Source organism: Suricata suricatta, chromosome 2, assembly GCF_006229205.1.
Source record: "Suricata suricatta isolate VVHF042 chromosome 2, meerkat_22Aug2017_6uvM2_HiC, whole genome shotgun sequence".
NCBI classification, from domain to species: domain Eukaryota; kingdom Metazoa; phylum Chordata; class Mammalia; order Carnivora; family Herpestidae; genus Suricata; species Suricata suricatta.
Genome location: NC_043701.1, coordinates 55,276,300 through 55,284,291, shown reverse-complemented (window position 1 = coordinate 55,284,291; position 7,992 = coordinate 55,276,300). Strand labels below are relative to the sequence as shown.

General features: G+C 36.1%; 1 long non-coding RNA gene across 1 annotated transcript; it reads left to right on the top strand.

Moving 5' to 3' along the window:
* The first annotated feature begins 283 nt into the window (after positions 1-283).
* LOC115306251 lies at positions 284-7,463 on the top strand. The gene is made up of 2 exons (XR_003915267.1): positions 284-325; positions 7,228-7,463. It is a non-coding gene; the product is annotated as an uncharacterized LOC115306251 (long non-coding RNA).
* Positions 7,464-7,992: the final 529 nt, after the last annotated feature.

Genomic DNA, 7,992 nt, shown 5'->3' with positions numbered 1-7,992 from the left:
AAATAATATTCCATGTTTGCATACATCACACCTTCTTTATTCATTAATCAATGGATGAAAACTTGGAGTACTTCCATCATTTGGCTATTGCAAATAATGTTATAATAAATAATAGAGTTGTATATATCTTTACGCATTAGTGATTTTGTATTCTTTGGGTAAATAGTAGTGGAATTATTACTGGATCATATGGTAATTCTTTTTTTTTAATATTTTTATTTTTAAATAGTTTCTACACTCAACATGGGGCTTAAACTCACCACCTTGAGATCAAGAGTCACATGCTTCATCCACTGTGCCAGCCAGGTGCCCCATGGATCATATGGTAATTCTATGTTTAATTTTTTAAGGAACCTCCATACTATTTTCCACAATGGTTGCACCAGTTTGCATTCCCACAAATAGTGCACAAAGTTTCCTTTTTCTCCACTTCCTCACCAATACTTGTTGTTTCTTATGTTTTTGATTTTGACTATTCTGACAGGTGTGAGGTGATGTCCATTGTGGTTTTGATTTGCATTACTCTGATGATGAATGGAGTTGAGCATCTTTTCATGTGTCTTTTGGCCATCTGATGTCTTCTTTGGAGATATGTCTGTTTAGGTCCTCTGCCCATTTTAATAAGATTATTTGATTTTTTTTTTTTGGTGTTGAGCTGTATAATTCTTTATATATTTTGAATACTAACCTTTTATTGAATATGTAACTTGCAAATATCTTCTCCCATTCTGTACATTGTCTTTTAGTTTTGTTGACTGTTTCCTTTGTTGTGTATAAGCTTTTTATTTTAATGTAGTCCCAATAGTTTATTTTTGCTTCTATTTCCTTGCCTCAGGAGACACATCTAGAAAAATATTACTACAACCTATGTCAGAGATATTACTGCCTGTGCTCTCTTCTAGGATTTTTATGGTTTCAGGTCTCACAGTTAGGTCCTTAATCCATTTTGAGTTTATTTCTCTGCATGGTTTAAGAAAGTAATCCAATTTCATTCTTTTGTATGTAGCTGTCCAGCTTTCCCAACACAATTTGTTGAAGGTGCTATCTTTTTCCCATTTGATAGTCTTTCTTGCTTTGTCAAAGATTAATTGATCCTATAATCATGGGATTTTTCTGGGCTCTCCATTTTGTTTCATTTATCTGTGTGTTTATTTTCATGCTTGTACCATACTGTTTTGATTACCACAGCTTTGTTGAACATCTAGAAATGATACCTCCAGTTTTGTCCTTCTTTTTGAAGGTTTCTTTGGCTGTTTGGGGTCTTTCATGGTTCCATACCAATTTTGGGGTGATTTGTTCTAGTTCTGTGAAAAATTCTGTTGGTATTTTGATAGGTCTGTGTGCTGTTTGGGGTCTTTCATGGTTCCATACCAATTTTGGGGTGATTTGTTCTAGTTCTGTGAAAAATTCTGTTGGTATTTTGATAGGGATTGTGTTAAATTCGTAGATTGCTTTGGGTGGTATGGACATTTTAACAATATTTGTTCTTCCAATCCTCAAGCATGGTTTATCTTTCTTTTGTGTCATCTTCAATTTCTTTCATCAATCTTTTATAGTTTTTATAGTACAGGTCTTTTACCTCCTTAGTTATATTTTTTATGAGTATTTTATTCTTTTTGGTGCAATTGTGAATGGGATTATTTTCTTAATTTCTTTTAATGTATCATATAGAAATGTAATGGATTTCTGTATATTGGCTTTGTATTCTGTATTGAATTCATTTACCAGTTCCAATAGTTTTTTGATGAAATCTGTAGGGTTTTCTATATATAGTATCATGTCATCCACACAGGCAAGCCTTAATCCAGGATCATGGAAGACCCTGAAGCAAGGTCTGAAGAGAGGGAAATTAAATGGTAGAGGAGAAGAAAGAAGGAGTGAGAAACAGAAATGTAGGAGCTGAGTTAACAGCACACAGACCTCAGGGTGGTGCTGCGTCTCTAACGCTGCTACCTGCTATTACTATCAGCACCATCACCACCTACCACCTGCCATTTACTGAGGACTAGCTGTGCATCAGGGACTGGAGATGCACATCACCAGTGGTACATCACCTCGGATCATGTAACTAACAAATGGCAGATCCTGGATCCGAACATAAATGTGCCTAAATCCAAAGCTCACGCATTTGTTATATTGCAAAAGATAATGACACAGTTCAATTCCTCATAAAGACATGTATGTATGTGCTAATAATTGTTTAAAATGGATTTTTGCTTTCTTTTGTATTCCCTGTATTGCTTTTCAATAAACTCTCACTACATGAGGTTCCCTAAGCCTGTGCCCAATCCTTGAGACCTGGAAGAGCCTGAACACAGGAGTCCTCCAAGTCTCTCCTCCAGATCTCCATCCAGCAGACCAATTTCTCAGCCACAAAAGTTCCTAGTCATGTCTGTCCTGGCATGATCATTCAATGTGATAAATTTCCCTCTAGGCACGGTTTTGACGGCGTCCCAGAAATTTTGATATGTTATATTTTTCTTTTTGTTCCATTCAAACTATTTTCCTAATATCCCTGGACACTCCTTCTCTAACAAGTTGATTATTTATATGTATGTTAATTTTCAAGAGTGTGGATAAAAAGTTTCTATTACCTTTTATTACTTTCCAGTTACTGAGTTTTAGTTTAATTCCATTATGGTCAGAAAATATACTTTGAATGATTTTATATCTCTTATCATTACATTTGTGTTATGCCCAGGGTATGGTCTATGTTTATGCATATTTTATCCATGTGCACTTAAAAATAATGTGTATTTTGCTATTGATGGGAGAACATTCTATAAATGCCAATTGTATTTTTCTCTGTCTCCCACTTTGTTTTATTTTGACCTGTTCATTGATTGCTGAGAGAGAGAGAGAGAGACTTTGAAATCTCTACCTATAATCTTCTTATTATTTCAATCACTTTTTTTTCCTGGTACTTCGAGACTTTGTCATTAGGTGTATTAGCACTTAGGTTGTTATGTTTACTTAGTTTTCTCATTATGCAACTTCTCTGTTTGTAGCAATTTTCCTTGCTCTGAAATCTACTTTATGTGATATTTGTATGTCCACATAAGTTTCCTTTCCATTACTATTTGCATGGGAAATCATTTTGATCCCTTTTATCTTTATCCTTCCCATATGATTATTTAGAGTGGGCTTCTTTTAGAGTGTATATGGCTAGATCTTCTTTTTATCCATCATGGCAACCTCTGCCTTTTAACTAATGCACTTAGATCATTTATATTTCTTTTTTTTAAGTTTATTTATTTATTTTGAGAGAAAGAGAGAGAGAGAATGAGCAGGAGGGGTGGAGGAACACAGGATCTGAAATGGGCCCTGTGTTGTCAGGACACAGACCAACGCAGGGCTCGAACGCACGACCATGAGATTATAACCTTTGCTGGAGTTGGATGCTTAACCAACCATCCAGACACCCTTAAATCATTTATATTTCAGGTAGTTATTTTTTATATTTGGATTTAGGTTTACCATTTCATCTTTTTTATTCTATTTCCTCTCTTTTTCATCTTTCTTTTCTCCTTTGATATTTTCTTCTCAATTATTTGAATTTTATGAGCAATTCATTTTAAATTTTCTATGAATTTTGACTATATTTCCTTGTATAGTTTTTTCATGGTTGCTCCAGGGATTATACAAGCTCAACTTCTCATGCTCTACTTACGATTGATATTTTACCATTTCAAGCGAAATGTTGAAAACTTCCCACCTCATAAGTGTGTATATTTTCCTCACCCTTGTTGCAGTTGTCCTATATTACCTTCACGTTCTTAAAAATCCATTGTTATAGACATTGCTATAAAATTCTCCCTGAACTGCATACACATTTCGAACGACATGAGAGAAGACTAGCCCATTGCATTTACCTGGATAGTTACCATTTCTTTCACGCCTTCATTGCTGATGTTCCTACTCTCCCTTTGATATCATCTCCCTTCTGCCTAAAGAACTCACTTTAATATTTCTTTTATATAGCAGGTCTACTGCCTACAGATTCTTACTTTCCTTTTATCTGGGAATGTCTTTATTTCTTCTTTATTCCTAAAGAATATTTTTACTAGATATGCAATTTTCAATTTATAGTATTTTTTCTTTCAGCACTTTTATAATGTTTATAATGTTATTGCCCAGTGTTTTCACTCAAAGTACGTGGTCATTCCAACCACTGCTTCTAAGCAGATAATTCATGGTTTTCTCTCTGTCCACTTTCAAATTCTTTCTATTGCATTAATTGATAGGTGTTAGGTTATTATGCATCTGGGTGTGGATTTCTCTGAGTTTACACTTTTTTAGATTTGCTTTACCCATTGAATTTGTAAGTTTATGTCTTTTGCTCAATTTAGGGAGTTTTCAGGCACTTTTTTTTCCTCAGACAGGTTTTCTGTGCCATGCTTTCTCTTCTCCTTCTGGAGAATCCAGTGAAAATGTTAGACGTTTTCCCTTTCTTAGAAGTCTTTTCAATTTTATCCATCTTTTCTCTCTTCTGTTCAGATGGTATAATTTCTTCAAATTCATGGATTCTTCTGTCATTTTTATTCTTTTTATTACCCCCATCTACTACGTTATTTGTGTTTATTTTTGTATTTTTTAGTTATCAAATTTTTATTTGATCTTTTTAAAATATGTTTTATATCTATGCTGAGACTTTCTATCTTACTATTTGTTTCATAAATGTTCAGCCTTACTTCTTGGAACATGGTCATGAAAGCTGCTTTTGACTGCCTTTTCCATTGTAAACTGAGATTTACCTCACTTTTCACTTACTGAGCAATTTTGGATTGCATCCTGGACATTTTGAATATTATATCATGAGACTGTGAGTCTTGTATATATCTTGAGATGGTTGACTTTTTGTTTTTGTTTTGTTTTGTTTTTGTTCCAGCAGGCATTACCTGGTTAGTTTTAGTCCACAACTTCTTATCTACCTTTTTTTGGTTGTGGTTTCAATATCCATTCATTTTCCTGGGCCTTTTCAGTGCCATTTAAGTCTGTTCTATATGTACAGCTGTGCTTATTCATCTGAGACCTGGCTGGCTGTCTTTTATTGCAATTCTTAAAGCTTAGTGTATGCTATTTAAGATTAGATGCACATGAACAGCTCTTATATGAATGTAGTAGTTTATAAGCAACATTATGAGATTGATTTCATAACTTCCCTCCCCTCTACAATCTCGCTAAAGATTCCATGATCCCTCACCCTCTCTGCATTTTCTAGTACTTCAGCCACAAAGACAAACTTTACTTTCTCTGATCTGCTTCTGTTTTGGGGACCAAGAAGCACAAGAACTGAGGAAAACACAGCAGTAGGGATTGCCCCCACAATCTTGGGACCACAGCTCCTGTGGTCAGAGTGAATTTTCTTCCCTCAGAGTGGTTCCCTTGGAGCCACTGCTGCCATCATCTTGGCTTCTAATGTGCCATAACAATAGTGTCTGGAGGCTGTGGTGGGAAAGAAAAGAAACAAAGGAGGGATTTCCTCCCACTCTTTATGACACCTGGAGTTTTGTTTTCTGCTCTTTGACCTGTAAGAGAGGACTCCTATCAGAGTTCCACTTCCACTGCTGTACACTTCAGGGCTTTGGCTGCTTTTGAGTCTGGGTAGAATGATTCTGAGGGGAAGACATGGGAAAAATCATAATGTGATCTATTTTCTTAATCTGCCTATTGTTTACTCTTCAGAGTCCTTATACCCCTACTTCATGCGTTCTGTCCAGAGTTCATAGTTGTGATCAGTGGGAGAGGGTAACAGTGTAGAGTGTGTTCACTCCATGGAGCTTGGAGTCAGAAAGTTATGGACAGGGTCTTTTTTTTTTTTTTTTGGTAGTTAAGTTGTCTGTTGCATAAGAAAATATCTCAAATTGTATAACCTGATATTCGACTTTATTCTTTTCTGAGAACTTTTCATTTCACCATCAGTATAAAGCTATTATACTTTATATTTGACCTGATCTGATTAAATTCAATCTAAAATCTTTGGTGAATTTCATTAACTGAAATTACAGATTTTTTTTTCCACCCACGATGACTGACAGAGTCAACATCAAATCTTTTGAATTCAAAACTGCCTCAGGATGTAAAAAACCTACAGAAAATGTAACTTAACAAGATGACCATAACTGTATCATCATATTCAAAGAGAGGTATCATCCTTTAAGAGTGACAATTCCATTATTTATAGGATTAGATTGAATGAAAAGTGGAAGAGGGGGAGGAGGATTCATTTTCCACAGAAGCCATTAATAATATGTGGTCTAAGGGTGCCTGGGTGGCTCAGTCAGTTGAGAGTCTGACTTCAGCTCAGGTCATGATCTTGCAGTTCTTGGGTTCGAGCCCCGTGTCGAGCTCTGTGCTGAATGCTTGCTCAGAACCTGGCGGCTGCTTCCAGCGTGGTGTCTCCTTCTCTCTCTGGTGCTCCTCCACTTGTGCTCTGTCTCACTCTGTCTCTCCAAAATAAATAAATGTAAAAAAAGAGAAAAAATAATATGTGACCCATATGAGGTCCTGTATGGGACTCATAGTCAGTATTACAAAGGACTGATCAAGACTGATCAAGGGAGCCAATGGTAACTTGCAGCTTATCTTCTGATACCATGAAACACAAGAGTAGATCCTCCACTGAATTAATATTCTTATGGGATCTATAGATTATTATGTAAAATAATTAATCCATAAGCTTCACGATCTTTTCTGTTACATATAATGAATGTTCCATTTTACATACAAGATTTTGAGCTCTTTACTAGATTCTAACCAAGTATCAGGATAATTTTTGCATTATTTGGCTCAAGAATAAGATTGCCTATATTCATAAGCAAGACCTCAGATTTCTTTTTTACCGAGGATATTTGACTGCTTGGATTTCCTTGATACTGTTTACATTATGGTAAACAGATGATCAATCCTCCGTGTTCGTATTTTGCTCCACTTCAGAAATCACTGCATATGTATACAAAATTGAAGCAGAAGTTCAGAAGCCTTTTTCTCATGTTAACCCTGTTTGCAAAAATAAACACACAAACACAGAAATGGCAGCATAAAATAAGTATAATAGAGAGTAAGTGTGGTTTCCCTAAAATGTCCATGTCCTGATTTTTGGTGCTTGTGAATATGTTACCTTACATGACAAAAGAGACTTTGCAGTTGTGTTTAAGGATTTTGAGATGGGGAAATTATCTTGGTTTATTCAAGTGGGTGCAATGTAATTGCAAGTTTTCTTATAAGGAAAGAAGATGTCAGGAGACTCAGAAAAGGAGACGCGCCAATAGAAGCAGACATTGAGTGACTTAGCCCTGAGCTAAGGAATGTTGGCCCCCTAAAGAAGATGGAAAAAGCAAGGAACGGATTCTCCTCTAAAGCATCTAGAAGGAATGTAGGCCTTGATTTTAGCATCATAATAACCTTTTTGGACTTCTGAGCACCAGAACTATAATATAATTAATTAATTTGTGTTGTTTTAACCCACTAAATGTGTGGCGATTTGTTACAGCATAAATAGAAAACCAATACACTGAGTTTCTGGCTCCATGAGGGAATCATGGTGCCTTCTGAAATTGACTATATGCATCACAATTAATTTGTCTGGACGACAACTCATCAGGAAACTGTGTGGAAGAAAGAAGAAAGAGGGAGATGATGGATGGAGAAGGTGGAGAGGGAAGGGGAATGAGAGGAAAGGAAAGGAAAGAAGATCATTTTGTGAAAGTCTCACAACAGTTGGAACTTCAGGCCAGCTTTTCTGGTTCCAGCTGGAACATCAGGGAGTATAGTTAGCAGGAAGTAATGTAAGTCAGATTCCATTCCTGAGAAGGAGCAGCTGCCTAGGAAGTAATCAGAGAAGACACTAAGAAAACCCTCTGAGATCTCCTAATTCAGGTAAATAAGACCTTAAGTAAAGACCATGGGAATTTTGAAGCCCTCTGCCATCTTTAAGTAGCCAGTGGACTGGAGCCCCCAGTGTTTGAGTGGTTAGGGCATGACGGGAGACCA